Source organism: Pogona vitticeps, chromosome 6 (genome assembly GCF_051106095.1).
Source record: "Pogona vitticeps strain Pit_001003342236 chromosome 6, PviZW2.1, whole genome shotgun sequence".
Lineage (NCBI taxonomy): Eukaryota > Metazoa > Chordata > Lepidosauria > Squamata > Agamidae > Pogona > Pogona vitticeps.
The window spans coordinates 74,577,758-74,593,936 of record NC_135788.1 but is presented as its reverse complement, the minus strand read 5'-3'; the positions used below and the strand labels follow the sequence as shown (position 1 = coordinate 74,593,936).

General features: G+C 42.0%; 1 protein-coding gene across 3 annotated transcripts in view; it reads left to right on the top strand.

Annotated features, from left to right (window-relative positions):
• The window catches only part of DDC (dopa decarboxylase), a 76,522-nt gene that overhangs the window by 44,049 nt on the left and 16,294 nt on the right, over positions 1–16,179 (top strand). The window lies entirely within an intron of this gene.

Sequence of the window (16,179 nt, the reverse complement as noted above, 5' to 3'; positions counted from 1 at the left end):
TTGCTGACAGAGAGGTAGTTTTGTGTGCCTGGATGGCAGTGATTGCTTGCAGAGAGAGGTGATCTGGTGGGCCTAGGAGTCAAAGCCTGCAGCCAGAGAGGTGGTTTTGTATCCCTGGGTGGCACAGACTGGGAGAAGAGAGGCAGTGTGGTGGACCTTGATAGTGTATGTGGGAGAGAGGCAGGCACACTGATTTCCTGGAGTGGCAGAGGGGGGCTGAAACAGCACGGAGACAGACTAAGATGAATTAACAAATTAAAAATGCTAAAAGAATTGTTAGTTTGTATTTGTCAGGGTAGTCCTCTCTGTCAAATACAAATGGATGAATCTGCATTTTTGAATGAATTTGTCAATTCTTGTTTTTTAATTCATGAACTTCTCTACTTACGATCTGAAGTAGGTTTTTAGAGATTGTTTTAATCTGTTAGGAACTGCCTCGAGAGGGATAACTTTAAAAATTGAGTCATTCGTGAAACCAAATACTGTAAACAAATCTGGGGAGAAAATCTTGCAAGAAGAGATTTTGACAGTAGGGACAGAATTTGGCTTGGAGTATATGCTCTAATGTCTGGTAATAAGTCTACCTCTTTTGCTTATTTTATTAAGTAAAATAAACAGGAAGTTAATTTTTAACTTTTCCTCCCTTGATTTCTTGTCAATCTAACAGAGAGGCAGACAACTACTGGTGACTGCACTGGTGGTATTTCTATCCCTACTATGTACGGAGGCTGCAACTCCACCACTCCCACTAATCTATTAAAATTCATTGACATGGTAAAAAAAAAACACTAATTTTCATATTTTAAAATGTTTATTGGGGAATTGATAACATAGATTTTATATTAGGAAATTAGTTTTTCCTTTTAGTTAGCAAGAAAAACGTTGAGAAATTTAGTCCTGCCTCACCAGCCCTCCCTGGATATATACAAGCTCTAGTCCTTTCTGTAGTACAAAGTCACCTTTCTGGATATATCTTTAGAAGAAAAAGTGAAATTTTTTCACGGTTATCAGCTTGTAGCTACACTCAGAAGAATAAAAACTGATTTTCTTGCTTAGCACAGGACTTCATGCTTTCCCCTTAAAGGATGTCCAGGGAAGAAGATAGCAAACAGCGAACAAAGGATTATAAACAATCAAGAAGAGGCTATCCTAAGGTTAGAGACAGGAAAAAAACTGAGCAATTAAAGCTAAGCTAAGTATAAATAGCAAGTACAATAGTTTGAGTTCCATCCCACTGATACTTGATGTTTAAAGCATGTAAGATTTTCACAACTGTTGATTTCACACATATAATGTGAGAATTGCATGGCATTTTCAGGAGCTACATGCTGCTTCCTGAGAGTGTCTGGGAGACAAACAAGGCACTTCCTGGTTAATATAAACTTTTAAAACGTAACGTGTGATGGTGGCGTTCACCCTTCTTAGGCTGAACAGGTTATGCATTATTCATGTTTTATGCTGATGTGGTGGAGAGGGGGAGCTGAGAGAGAGAGAGAGAGAGAGAGAGAGAGGTGGAGCCTGAGAGGAGAAGGGAGAGTAGAGTTTACAATCTGGATCTGAGTTTGAAGGGAGAGAGGGTTTGTTGGGAGATCTGAGGAGTGATTAGTCTGAGGAGTGAATAGTAACCTGTAAGGTAATATAGAAGATTGTTATTGATGCTTTATGAATGTGAAGAAGATACTTAAGAATTATTATAGAAACATCTGTAATCAATAAACCTGTTTTATTCAAAAGACAGTGATGAATGCACCTTTGTCTTTCCTAAGTAAAGTATGTTGATAAAGAAATCAACTGGTGGCAGGGTGTGAAAAGGTGGGTTTTTTTGGTTTGCCTTCCTGTGCTCTGTGTTCTGGGGAGACACAGGGGCCATGAGGGGCAAACGTCACAGTGACCTTTTTTGTGCCTGTGCACCATGTTCAAGGGGCACACTGGCTGTAGCAAATAGGAATGGAATCCTTAGGGGAGGTGGAAGTGCCTCTAAGCACCGACAGCTTGCAGGCCACTCATTGCCTAGCCTTGATCTGACACAAGTAAAATGTTGAATGTCTGTAACTAATAAAAACAATGTAGTGTGTCCCCTCTGGCAAATTCAGTTTGGTTTATCCTCTTGTAGTGACTATCATTCTCTCACTTTGTTGGAATAAAACTGTGTTTTAAATCTTTATTATAAGCTGTTGGGAGTTTATATTATTTGTACTGCTGTTTTCAAAATAAAGTAGTCCTTCATAGACCATAACAGACATGGTGGTGTAGATCTCATGCAATTATGTGTAGCTACATTTGCTAACATTTAAAATCTTATCTATTCTTATGCCTTTCCCCTCCTCACATTGTTTAAATTTAGATTACAAATTCCTTGGGCAGTGTTTCTGTATTTTAGTATGTACAGTGTTTTTTACTCAGATGTTCCTCTACATATACTTTAGCTGGCCACATGAGCAGCAGGACCTATTAATACTAATGTTTTAATAATTGTTTTAATATAGGATATATTTATAATAATGTCTATTTTAATGTTTTTGAAGTTTTAATATTGTTGTACGCCGCCCAGAGACCACTGGTAATGGCACGGCTAAAAATACTGTTGTTACATACAGCACTGATGTTACCTGTCTGTCATGGGTTTGGAGGGAAAGTTCCAGCCTATGGGGAGTGGAAGGCGGGACATCAGGAGGAGGGGCTGTACTGTATATATATGTGGAGCGTGTGTGGAGAGCTGAAGGGGAGCTGGAGAAGAGCTGAGAGAAGAAGCTTGAGTGGGAGTCTGTGTGTCAGACAGGGTACTACTGTGTGTCAGTCAGTACCAACCTGATAGGTTCAGGTGTCTGTATGGTTAGCCAGAACTGATAGGTTCAGGGTCTGTGCTTCAAGTTAAGGGTTCTGTGTGAACCAAACTGTGTGTATGTATGATTGAGACTAAGCCACGTTACTGTATCTTATTCACCTGATCATTTTATTTTTCCTGTGTGTTGTTTAATAAACCTTGTTCTTTTATTTGTTAAAAATCCATCCCTGGTCTGTGTGACTTCTTATAGGGAATGGTTGGTGGCAGCTTAGTGAAACTGTGGCATATCCCAGTAGGTCTGGGTTTGTCACATTGATTGGTGTTCAGCGTGTGGGATACGACTGGTCCAGTTGTCCAGTGGTACAGCAAAGCCTTGGCAAGTGTGCCCAGAGCAAGGGGGGTCTAGTCAGGGACAATCTGAGAGCACGTAGGTAATCTTCTAGGTGTACCTCACGGGGAGGTGCGCTAGTAGAAGAACGTGTAACCTCAGATTGGGGACTAGATTAGGGAGCTCTGAGGCAGCCTGTTTTGGCGGGAAAAAAGCTGAGGCAAAACTGTGTAGTAGCAGTGATCTAGCCTGCCTGCTGCGAGGCCTAGCAGAGGGGGGTAGACTCTGGCTCGCAACTGTTGCAAGTTAGTGCTGAAGAACAGCAGCAATCTATAGAGAAGGCTGGTTCTGAGGCAAAAGAAAAAAAAAGTGGTCACTTTATTTTGAGGCTTGACTTTTGAAAGCAGCCTGTGCTGGGGGGGGATTATGCCCTTGACTCGAAGCCAAATGGCAGAAATGGGTGAAGTGAAAGACCCCCAGGTAGACCAAGGTTCTGAGGATGAATTTGGCTCAGTGCAGGGTGACAGCACGGGAGAACAGGACCCAGAACTCAGGAAACTGCTCATAGCCCAACAGCATGAACTGAGGATGAGGCAATTGGAAAGAGAAGAAAGATTAGAGAGAGAAAGAAGGGAGGAAAGGGAAAGGCAATTTGAAATGGAAAAGGAAGAGAAACAGGAAAGGGAAAGGGAGAGGCAAAGACAATTTGAATTGGAATTGCAGAGAGAGAAAATGGCGTTTGAGTTAAGAAAATTGGAACTGATGAATCAGAACAATAATAACAATAGGGATTCTGAGGGAGGCCAATTGTCTAAAGCTGACCTGAAGAAATTCCCTGTGTACCACAAGGGAGATTGTCCTGAGGTGTTCTTTTCCCTCGTGGAAAGAGCGTTTGTGGACTTCTCAGTAAGGGAAACTGAGAAGATGACCATTATGCGATCTTTAATCAGTGGCAGCCTGGCAGAAGTCTATGCAGAGATGCCACAGGAACTGATGAAAGATTTTGCAGAGTTTAAAAAACTGGTGTTTGCCAGACATGGGATAAATGCGGAACAGCTGAGGCAAAGATTCAGGTCAATCACCAAGAAACCAGAGCAGACTTTTACCCAAGTGGGGGCCCAACTGGTGAGGCTGCTAGAGAAATGGCTATCTCAGGAGGGGACAGAGACCTTTCAGCAGCTCAAAGACTTGATAGCGCTGGAACAGTTCTATTCAGTCCTGCATGGGGAACTGAAATTCCAGGTGAGGGAAAGGAAACCGAAATCTGTGGCAGAAGCAGCCGAGATCGCAGATTTTATTTCCCAAATAAGAAAGCCCTTGGGTGAGGGGAAATCGATAGGTAAACCCAAAGAAACCTACAGCAAGTACTCCCAGGGACCAGGAAGAAACCAGCAAGGGGGAGGGACCCATGGTGAAGGGAAGCCCTCAGACATGAAACCAAGACCTCAGATTTTGGAGGGAAAACCAAAACAAGATGAGAAAGACTCAAAATATAGCAGAAAATGTTATTTCTGTCAGGGAAAGGGCCATCTAATCTCAGAGTGTGAGAAATTAAAGCAGCTAAAAGGAATTGTGCCTCAGGATTTGAGTGGAACCAAGCCAAAAGCTGTGTACTGTGTCCAGAAAGAGCAAAGCTCCTTGTCACTGAGGGAGCCTGTTGCCATGGCTACTCAATCTGGAACAGTGACATCTGCTGATCAGGCTGAGGAAAATGGTCCTCTTGTGGAGGTCAGGCGCTGCTTACTGGTGAGAACAGATTCTCAGTTGTTTGAAACAGCAGGGGTGGACGTAGGAATACTTGACCATCAGTATCGGGGGCTGAGGGACACTTGTTCCCAGGTGACCCTGTGCCATCCAGATATTATTCCTAGGGAATATATAATCCCGAATGAGAGCATAAAGGTGGCAGGGATTGAGGGACAGGTGATCTCGCTGCCAGTAGCTGAGGTACCTATGAACTTTCAAGGCTGGAGGGGAGTTTGGCGGCTAGCGATTTCATCGACTCTGCCAGCAGCCGTGCTCGTGGGAAATGACCTGGCTGAACATGTGAATCGGGTGCTAGTGATTACACGTTCACAAGCCACCACGGGGACAGTTCAGGGGGGTAATGATGAGCCCGAGACGGAGGCAGGTGGGGGGAGTTCAGAGGCTGTGGTGGAAACCTTAACCACAGACAGCCGATTTGGCCAGGAGCAGAAGGCAGACGCCACTCTCCAAAAGTGTTTTGAACAGGTGACAGACGCCCAGCTAACACCTGAAACCCCAGTGAGATTTCTAGAGAAAAAGGGGATTTTATATAGAGAGACCCTGAGGAATATCTCAAAAGGGGGAGATGGGATCCGAAGTCAGCTAGTGGTACCTGAAAAGTATCGCCCCATGATCTTACAAAGGGGGCACTCTGACATGTTTGCTGCGCACTTAGGGGTGAACAAAACACAGCAGAGAATCACACAGAATTTTTACTGGCCTGACATAGGGAAGCAGATCAGGGAGTTCTGTAAACAATGTGATGTGTGTCAAAGGCAGGGGAATAGCCACGACAGGACCAAAGCAAAGTTGTGCCCTTTGCCTGTGATTGACACTCCGTTCAAATGCATAGGGGTGGATATTGTGGGACCTTTGCCCAAGGCCACAAAGAGGGGGAACAGGTTCATTCTCACCATTGTGGACCATGCCACGAGGTACCCTGAAGCCATTCCCTTGACTAACATTGAAACTAACACAGTGGCAGATGCCTTGGTGGGGTATATGTCCAGGATGGGATTTGCCTCAGAAATAATCACAGATTTGGGCGCATCGTTCACATCGAAGCTCATGAAACGGTTATGGCAAATCTGTGGAATTAAGCACAAGGAAACCACTGCCTATCACCCTGAAAGTAATGGGTTAACTGAGAAGTTCAATGGGACTCTAATGCGCATGATTAGGGCTTACTTGGCAGAGAATCCAAACAATTGGGACCAGAAGCTGCAATCCCTTTTGTTTGCTTATCGATCAGTGCCACAAGCCAGTACCGGGTTCAGTCCGTTTGAACTTTTATTTGGGAGAAGGGTGAAAGGGCCCCTTGATTTGATCAAACAAAATTGGGAGCAGATCACCCAGGATGACCCACAAGACGTTGTGACATACATAGACACCCTGAGGAATGACCTAAAGAGAAACCTAGAGCTAGCAGCAGAGACCCTGCAAGCTCAAAAGGTCAGAAAGAAAGCTTGGGATGACCAGGAAGGCAGGGAGAGGCACTTTAACCCAGGGGAGGAAGTGCTTTGGCCTAGGCTCTGCAAAGAGAACAAACTGCAGCTGGGTAGCCCAGAAATAAAATACTTGGGTCACATAGTAGGGGGAGGAGTGATAAAACCCCTCGAGGCCAAGATAGAAGCAGTTCGTGATTGGCCCAGACCCAACACCAAGAAAAAAGTCAAATCATTTCTTGGGTTGGTGGGCTACTACAGAAAGTTCATCCCGAGGTTTAGCGAGATTGCAGCTCCGCTGACCGATCTGACGAGGAAGAAGACTGATGACCGCATCCCGTGGACCAGCGACTGTGAGGCGGCGTTCCAGAGGTTGAAGGAGGCGCTCGTCCAGTATCCAGTGCTGCGTGCTCCTGACTTCGACCGGGAGTTCATCATCTACACCGATGCGTCTAACAGCGGGGTAGGAGCACTTCTTTGCCAGGAGGATGAGAATGGTGACCAGCATCCAGTGTCCTACCTGAGTAGGAAACTCCAGAAAGGTGAGAGACATCTGGCAACCGTGGAGAAGGAGTGCCTGGCCATAGTCTACGCGATCCAGAAGGCCAAGCCTTACATCTGGGGAAGACATTTTATTCTGTGCACTGACCATTCACCACTGCAATGGTTAAAGACAATGAAAACCCACAATAGTAAACTTATGAGGTGGGCTTTAAATCTGCAAGACTATGACTTTGAAGTGAAGGTGGTCAGAGGGTCAGTGAACTGTGTTGCTGACGCCTTGTCAAGAAGACCTGAAGAATGAAGACGGCGAAAGAAACATGGACTATGTATATATTTTGATGACAAAAAGTCAAATGTGTCTGTTTATTAAACATGTTGGTTTGTATGAATAAAGGTAACTTGATGTATTGTAAATGGTAAATGTTTAACTTAGAGTGTAAGTATAAGTAAGTATGATATTGTATGTATAACTGTTTTTGTGTGTTTTAACCAGGTTGTTTTTTGGTGAAAAGCACCTTAGCTTTCCCCCTACAAAACAACTTATAAAGAGGGGAGGTGTTACATACAGCACTGATGTTACCTGTCTGTCATGGGTTTGGAGGGAAAGTTCCAGCCTATGGGGAGTGGAAGGCGGGACATCAGGAGGAGGGGCTGTACTGTATATATATGTGGAGCGTGTGTGGAGAGCTGAAGGGGAGCTGGAGAAGAGCTGAGAGAAGAAGCTTGAGTGGGAGTCTGTGTGTCAGACAGGGTACTACTGTGTGTCAGTCAGTACCAACCTGATAGGTTCAGGTGTCTGTATGGTTAGCCAGAACTGATAGGTTCAGGGTCTGTGCTTCAAGTTAAGGGTTCTGTGTGAACCAAACTGTGTGTATGTATGATTGAGACTAAGCCACGTTACTGTATCTTATTCACCTGATCATTTTATTTTTCCTGTGTGTTGTTTAATAAACCTTGTTCTTTTATTTGTTAAAAATCCATCCCTGGTCTGTGTGACTTCTTATAGGGAATGGTTGGTGGCAGCTTAGTGAAACTGTGGCATATCCCAGTAGGTCTGGGTTTGTCACAACTGTAAATAACTAAATAACTAAATAACTAACTAACTAACTAAATATAACAAAACAAGCCAGGTGGATTAATAAACTGATTTATTAATCGGTTTAATAAAAAAAATAAAGCAACTTTTAAATATCCAGCAGTCTTCTGACCCTGCAAAGCTCTTCATGGTGTTGCAACAATGAAATGATCCTAGACTCTTCAGTGGTAATTGTATTTGCACTGAAAAATATGTACTCTTTATTGAAAAAAGAGAAACATAAAACACCAGCAGGAACCCTAAAGCAGGTACTAAATAATTTGGAGGTCATTATTGGCAAAGTTTGTGCTTGGAAATGATTCCTCTTTATAGAATGTAAATGAAAATGGGTGTTTTCCCCCCCGTCAGCCTGATGTACCATGTAGTTTCATAATTGTCTAGCAATTAACTGTGCTCAAGGAAAAGAAAAATCCATATTTTGTCTCATACCATGATTTTATGTCAATTTGTATTTTCACATCATGGATTGCGTTTGGCTTTGTGGCAGCGATGGAAGGATGTCACTTTATACGTATTCTAAATACCACATATGCAGCCTTAATTAAGTCCATCCGGACTACACAGAGATGTAAGACTAAGGCTTGTAATCATGGTGACAAGGATTAATAGCTGATTGCATTACATTGTGCAGCTTGCTTCCAAGAGGTTACTAGTGGATCATTAGACACATTGCCATGATGACAACATGAAATTAGTTACCCATCACCAGTTGCCTTAATTTTTTGCTCCTGCCCTGCAAGCAGTAAATCAACATTACCAGCAAAACAGGGAAGTATGCTTTTCAGCTACTCATTTTGGGTTCTGGTTCACTTCCAAACTACTGAACTCTGTTTATTTTATTGAGGTATTTATCATTTCAGTTCTTTACAAATTTGCTTCCGCTAACCCCCTGAGAGATTTTTAAGAAATAGATAAATGGGAGTATTATCTATGCAGTGATAGACCAATGTATTATTTTCATAAATGTGTAGTCCAAACCCCATATGTGCCAAGATAATGGAAATAAAATGACAGGCAATTGTAGGATCACTACTGGAAGGCAGAGTGCTTAACTCTCCTAGGCTGTCATATTCTCCCCAGCAAACAGCCCTAGGCGAATCTATCTAGCTCCCACCTGCTAGTTATCCATTGCAAGTGCCTAGCATTGCAAAATTAATATGACAGCGGAAAAGTTCAGATTTCCTTATAGGTTTATATTCTCTCATTCTGCCCAGATATTTCTCCATGGATATATCCCCATACCTAATAACAAATTTCAAAAAGTTGTTTGCATCTGGAGAACTGAAGAGTATCTTTATTACCTAGAGATTTCAAAGAAATGCCTAAAACATATGGGTTAATTGTAGAATACCTGAAATATAGATCCACTGGATATGATTTTCCCATGTATTATGTGCTTGAGGTTGTGACAAATCAATACTGATAAATGAAGAAAAATAAAATACAGATTTCTTAGTACAAAGAGAAATATTATTTGTGGATAAAAGAAACAAATTAAAGCTGAGAGAAAATAATGAATTAAAAACATCACATTCCTTTTGGTTGTGAAGTTTTTAAAACACCTCTATAGGACTAGTGACTTTCAGTTGGTTTGGGAGTGTTTTGTTTGATAATGAAAGGCCTGATTGAGCAGTAGAGTTCTGGGACAATGGCAATTAGCAGAATACTTGGAAGTCAGCTAGAGATAACAGATCAGGAAACATGGTAAAGGTAAAGGTTTCCCTTGACAATTTTTGTCCAGTCGTGTTCGACTCTAGGGGGCGGTGCTCATCCCCGTTTCCAAGCCATAGAGCCAGCATTTTGTCCAAAGACAATCTTCCGTGGTCATATGGCCAGTGTGACTTAGACACGGAACACTGATACCTTCCCACCGAGGTGGTCCCTATTAATCTACTCGCATTTGCATGCTTTCGAACCGCTAGGTTGGCGGGAGCTGGGACAAGTGATGGGCGCTCACTCCGTTGCGTGGATTCGATCTTATGACTGCTTGGTCTTCTGACCCTGCAGCACAGGCTTCTGCGGTTTAGCCCACAGTGCCTAAAGAAACATGTAAAGGAATGTAGGCATAGTGCGCCACAAGAATGTCATCAATCTGCTTGGTTTGAGGTAGAATGGGAGTGGTTGGACAGCTATTCATTTCCAAACATATTTTTCTACTTCCCCTACTCATGGGCAAGGGGCATAACAATTCAGTTCAACAACAAGCAATACTAAGGAGAGAGACAAGATTGACTTCCTTTTCATCACTTACATTGAATGTGTGATTTTGGAAGAGACTTGTTGCCATGAGTTAGATTGTTGGTTTTGGTTAATTATTCCAGGGTGTGAACTGGGTATGATTTGAAGGAAATATTGTGGCTCTGCCAGTTCTCTCTTCTTGGCCACAAAGTAGATTCTCAGACAGCAAAGGATGTTATTGAATTTTGTGACACTGAGGCAGAGTAGAATAGCTGTAGACCTAGGGTTCTTTTTTAAAAAATGTGTGTGTGTTGTGGGGAGGAATAAGGCAAATTTTGGACTGGGAATATTGGAAGACACATGGGACATGCTTAATGCTAGACTCCATCCTGGAAGAAAAAAGTGCAAAAAAATAGACCAAAAAGTTTGGGACAGAAAAGAAGTGTAAGAAATCAATTTTTTTTAAAGGTACAAAATGAGATACAAAGACTTATCTGGATGCCGTGGCATTCTTGGGAAGACTAGTGCAGAAGCTGATCTTTAAGATGGGACAAATGTTCTGCCTGGAAGAACCCTAGGTTGAGCATGGAAAAAAATTAACGATATCTTGCTGTTACAAGTAAAATCATTGACATTTCAAGCTACAGAAACTGAATCTGTCAAAATTCAAACAAGATGCCAAAAAATATGGAAAACAAAACAATAGTTTACAGACTGGAAATGTTCAATTTTCATTCCAATCTTTGAGGAAGGAGGTGCCAAGGAGTGCATTATTTATAGGATCATTGCTTTTATTTTTCCTGCAAGCAAAGTGATGCTTAAGGTTTTTACTTTATACGGAGTGAGAAATGCCTGAGGTTCAAGCTGGATTCTGAAAAGGAAGAGGTACTCCAGATCATATTGCATATATCCACTAGCTACTGGAGCACACCAAAGAGTTTCAGTAGAAGATCAGTCTATGCTTTATATACAGCAAAGCCCTTAACTGTATAAATCATGAGAAGTTATGTGTTCTTATGAAAGAAATGGATGTGTCTCAGCACTTGAAGCTATCATTAGACCACAACAGGGAGAGACAGAATGATTTTCTATAGGCAAGGGTGTTAGACAAGGGTGCATTTTATCTCCATACCTGTTCAGTTGTACACAAATCATATTATACAGAAAGCCAGACTAGATTCAGATGAGGAATACTGTAAATCATATATAATTAAAGATATGCAATGAGTGGCAAAAAGCAGCAATGACTTATCATAGAATCATCATAGGGTTGGAAGGGACCTTGGGGCTCTTCTAGTCCACCCCCCCCCAAGGCAGGAGACCTCATACCATCCCAGACCTCGTAACATCCAGGACAGATGGCTGTCTGATCTTCTCTTGAAAACCTCCAACAATGGGCACCCACAACATCGGGAGGCAAGCTGTTCCACTGCTTAATGGTTCTCACCGTCAGGAAATTCCTCCTTATTTCCAGGTTGGATCTCCCTCTGATGAGTTTCTACCCATTGCTTGTTGGCCTACCCTCAGGCACAATGGAGAATAAATCGATGCCTTCTTCCCTGTGGCAACCCTTCAGATATTGGGAGACTGCTATCATGTCTCTCCTCAGTCTTCTCTTTGTTAAACTAAAAATACCTACCGTAGTTCTTTTAGTCGTTCTTCATAGAATTTAGACTCCAGTCCCTTTATCATCTTTGTTGCTCTTCTTTGCACCACTTCCAGGACCTCAGCATCTTTTTTTGTATTGTGGTGACCAGAACTGGACACAGCACTCCAAGTGTGGCCTCACCTCGGCGGTACAGAGTGGTACTATCACTTCCCATGATCTTGATGCTATCCCCCTGTTGATGCAGCCTAGGACTGTTGGCTTTCTTGGCAGCTGCAGCACACTGCTGACTCATCCTTTGGTGGTGGTCCACCAGGACACCTAAATCCCTCTCACTGGTCCTACTGTTGAGCCAGGTAGCACCCATAATGTACCTGTGCATCTGGGTTCTCCTGCCTAAGTGCAGGACCTTACTTTTCCTGCCACTGAACTGCATCTTATTGGATAGGGCCCAATGGTTAAGTATGTCTAGATCCTTCTGAATGTTGAGTCTATCTTCTAAAGTATTAGCAATTCCCCCCCAGCTTTGTGTCATCAGCAAATTTGATGAATGCTCCTTCAATCCCCTCATCCAGGTCACTTATGAAGATGTGGAAGAGCACTGGGCTCAAGACAGAACCTTGAGGGACCCCACAGCAGGCTTCCCTCCATGTAGATGTGGTTCCATTGAGGACCACACATTGAGTGCAGTTGGTCAGCCAGCTGCAAATCCATATGGTAGTTGTGCTGTCTATCTTACACAGAAATAGGTTGTGGTCTGCCTTATCAAATATTTTACTGAAGTCTAAGTATATTATATCCACTGTGTTTCCTTGGTCCACTAATTTAGTCACTTTATCAGTGAAGATTTGTTTGGCATGACCTGTTGTTAACAAACCTATGCTGGCTTCTAGTAATGACCTTGTTATTTTTCTAGGTGCTCCCCAATCTGCTTGATTATTTTTTCCAGGATTTTCCTAGGTACTGATGTCAACCTGATTGGTCTGTAGTTTCCTGGATCCATTTTTTTTCCCTTTAGGAAGACTGGAACCACATCAGCTTTTTTCCAGTCTTCGGGCAGTTTGCCCATGCTCCAGGGTCTCTCAAAGATTTCATTCAGTGGTTCCAAGATCACATCTGCCAGTTCTTTCAGCACCCTGGGATGTAAACCATCCAGTCCATGAGACTTGAACTCATTCAAAGCAGCTAGGTGTTCTCTTACCAGCTCCTTACCTATTTTGACCTGCTCCCCTCTCCTGTCTCCCACATTGCTGCTTTTGAGAGGGTGGACCAATTTTCCCTTTTGGGTAAATACAGATACAGAAAGAGAATTAAGTAGTTCTACTTTCTCCCTGTTGCCTGTCACCCTCTTGTCATCTTCTCCCACTAGTGGACCAACCATTTCCTTGACGTTCCTCTTGCTCCTTACATGTTGAAAGAAACTTTTTTGGGTTATTTTTGGCATTTGTTGCAAGTCTTAGCTTATTCTGAGCCTTAACTTCCTCTCCATCTTTGCAGATTCGATCTGTTTGCTGGTATTCTGTTCTAGTTATGAGCCCCCTTTTTTGGTTTATATTTATATATATATCTCCCTTAGCTTGTCAAAGAGCTCTGTGTGCATCCATGCCGGTGTTGTCAGATGTCTCTTGTTATTTCTCTGTGGTATTGTTTTTGTTTGGGCCTTTATTATCTTGCCTTTCAGGGATTCCCAAGCATCCCGAACTGTTTTAGGATTTCCATCCATGGAATCCTTCCTGTTACATCTGTTAGTTTGTTAAAGTCAGCTCTCTTAAAATCTAGAACGTTAGTCTGACTTGCTACAGTTACCCTTGCATGCATCATGGTGAATTCTAATATGGTTACTTTCTTGTAAAGTTCCTACAGTTTCCACTCCCTTGACTTTTTCCTCCCTATTAGTAAGTATTGTCCAGTATGGCTGACCCTCTAGTTCCCTCCTCCACCTTTTGGATGATAAATTTGTCAGCCAGGCATGACTTGAAATGACTTAGTGAAAGTGCAACAACATGCAAATATGGCACTGCAGTTGAACATTAAGAGTATGACTACAGAAGAACTACACAACTTTAACACTGACAATGAAGAAACTGAATTGGTGGAAGATTTTGTATACAGTGGGGTCTTGACTTAAGAACGGCTTGAGTTAAGAACATTTTGACTTAAGAACCGCTCTCATAGGAAAATATTGACTTGACTTAAGTACTTAGATTTGAGTTAAGAACTGAAAAAATCCACGTGGGAGGCAGGGAAAGTGCAAAATTTGAACTTTCAGTTAACTGTTGGCCAGTGAAAAGGGTGCCTGTGGATTGGGAGACAGTCTTCGGACTGCCTGGTACTGTACTGCCTGGACTGTATTTTCCCTGCCTTCCCTGAACCTTTCTTGACCTAAGAAAAAAAGAAACAAAATATCCCCCTCTAGTGGCCGAAGGTGGAATAGCAGCTTCCCATTAGTTTCTATGGACGGAAAAGAGCAGATACGGATCAAATGGTTTTCAATGCATTCCTATGGAAAATGCAGATTTGACCTGAGAACTTTTTGACTTGAGAACCGCCTTCCAATACGGATTAAGTTCTCAAGTCAAGACCCCACTGTACCTTGATTCAATCTCAGTTGAAATGGAGAGTGAAGCCAAGAAATCAGAAAAAGGCTGAGACTTGTAAGAGCAGCAATGAAGGAATTAGAAAACATCATCAAGTGTAAGGATGTATCACTGGAGACTAAGCCCAAGATTATCCACACTCTGGTATTCCTGATCACCATGCACTGGTATGAAAGCAGGGCAGTAAAGAAAGCTAACAGGAAAAAATTGGTTCATTTGAAATATGGTGCCGGGGGAGAGTTTTGCAGATACCCTGGACTGTCAGAAAGATAAACAAGTGGGTCCCAGAGCAAATCAAGCTGAAACTGTGGCTGTCATACTTTGGGCACATCATGGGAAGGTAAAATTCTCTGCAAAAGACGGAGAATGCTGGGAAAAGCAGGAAAAGAGGAAGACTAAATATGAGATTGATTTATTCCATAAAGGAAACCACAGGCTTGAGTTTCCAAGAGCTGATCAGGGCTATTCAGGACAGGATATTTTGGAGATTGTTTATTCGTAGGGTTGCCATGAGTCAGAAGTGACTTGACAACACATAACAACAGCAGCAGGAACAAAAACAACAACAAACAACTGGAAATCATGCAAGCAGTGTGCACAATCTTGCTGTTGTCACTTGTATTCTGGCATGTCCACATTGCACAACTTGTTGCACATTTGGTTATGTACCTGGTCTCATGACAGATGACTGGAAAAATATAATCACTTGTGTGATTGCCCTTACGTGTGCAATATTTTGCAGTATGATTTTGGCCACTGAATCAGTCGAATGTAAGTATGTGTTGACTTACAGTTTGACAATTTATTCAGTGGTTTAGTTGTTTTGGCAAGCAGTTGCATTTAGCTAACAGTTTATAGCTGTAAGCTATTCTATAGCAGTTTATAGGATGTTATGCTTCTGACAATATTCATGAGAAACTTCACTACAGCTAGATTAGCCCAGCATACTTTAGAATATGGTGCTTCTATTAACATTTAACGCCCTCAATGGTTTGGGATCTTTCCACCTGTCTGAAAGCCTCTCTCTCAAAATGTCTACCCATCCCACTTGCTCCCACCTGAGGTATGCTTAGCCCATCTCTCCTTGGTTTTAGGAGACAAATTAAAACCTGGCTGTTTTCACAAACCTTTTATGGCCTTACTCTAGAGTAATCTCACTTGAATCGTTGGACTTTTTTGTACTTATGAACTTGTTCTGTTTTTGCCACCTAATAATATTGTATTTGATATTTATAACTATTTTATAGTTACTATTCTTTATTAGTTATTTTATTTTTGGTTATTTTGTTCCTTGCCTGCTGTTTATGTGATTTATTTATTTATTTATTTATTTATTTATTTACTTTATATGCCGCCCACTCTACCCAGAGGTCTCTGGGCGGCTTACAATAATTAATTTTTGCAGGTGTGTGTGTGTTCTGTACTTTTTCACCCAGAGTAGTGGCTCTGTCACTAGTTAGGCAGGGTAAAGATAAAATTTGATTAAATAATTAATTGATTAATTGATCTGTCTATCGTTCCATGAATCAATCAATTGAAAACTTTAGGTGTTTTCATCCAAATCGATTGATTGATTGATCAATTTGGAGGAAAACACCTGAAGTAGTAGCAGCAGGGTGGTAGACACACCATAGGATCTCCTCTCCTTAGCTCTCTCAGTGAATGTGACATATGGATTGTCAGAACTGGCTCTTTAATTATGTCACGTAGTGGGTATCAAGGAAAACAAATGCCACTCTTTCTTGAGATATAAATGATACAATGTTGGTTAGCCCCATGTTTCATGTAAATTCCATAACTGAACCCTTCTTGCAAAAACATTGCTTTGTAATGGAAACTTTTTGCAAGTAGGATCTCTACTTCTTGGTATCCAGTATATAGTGGATAGCGTGAT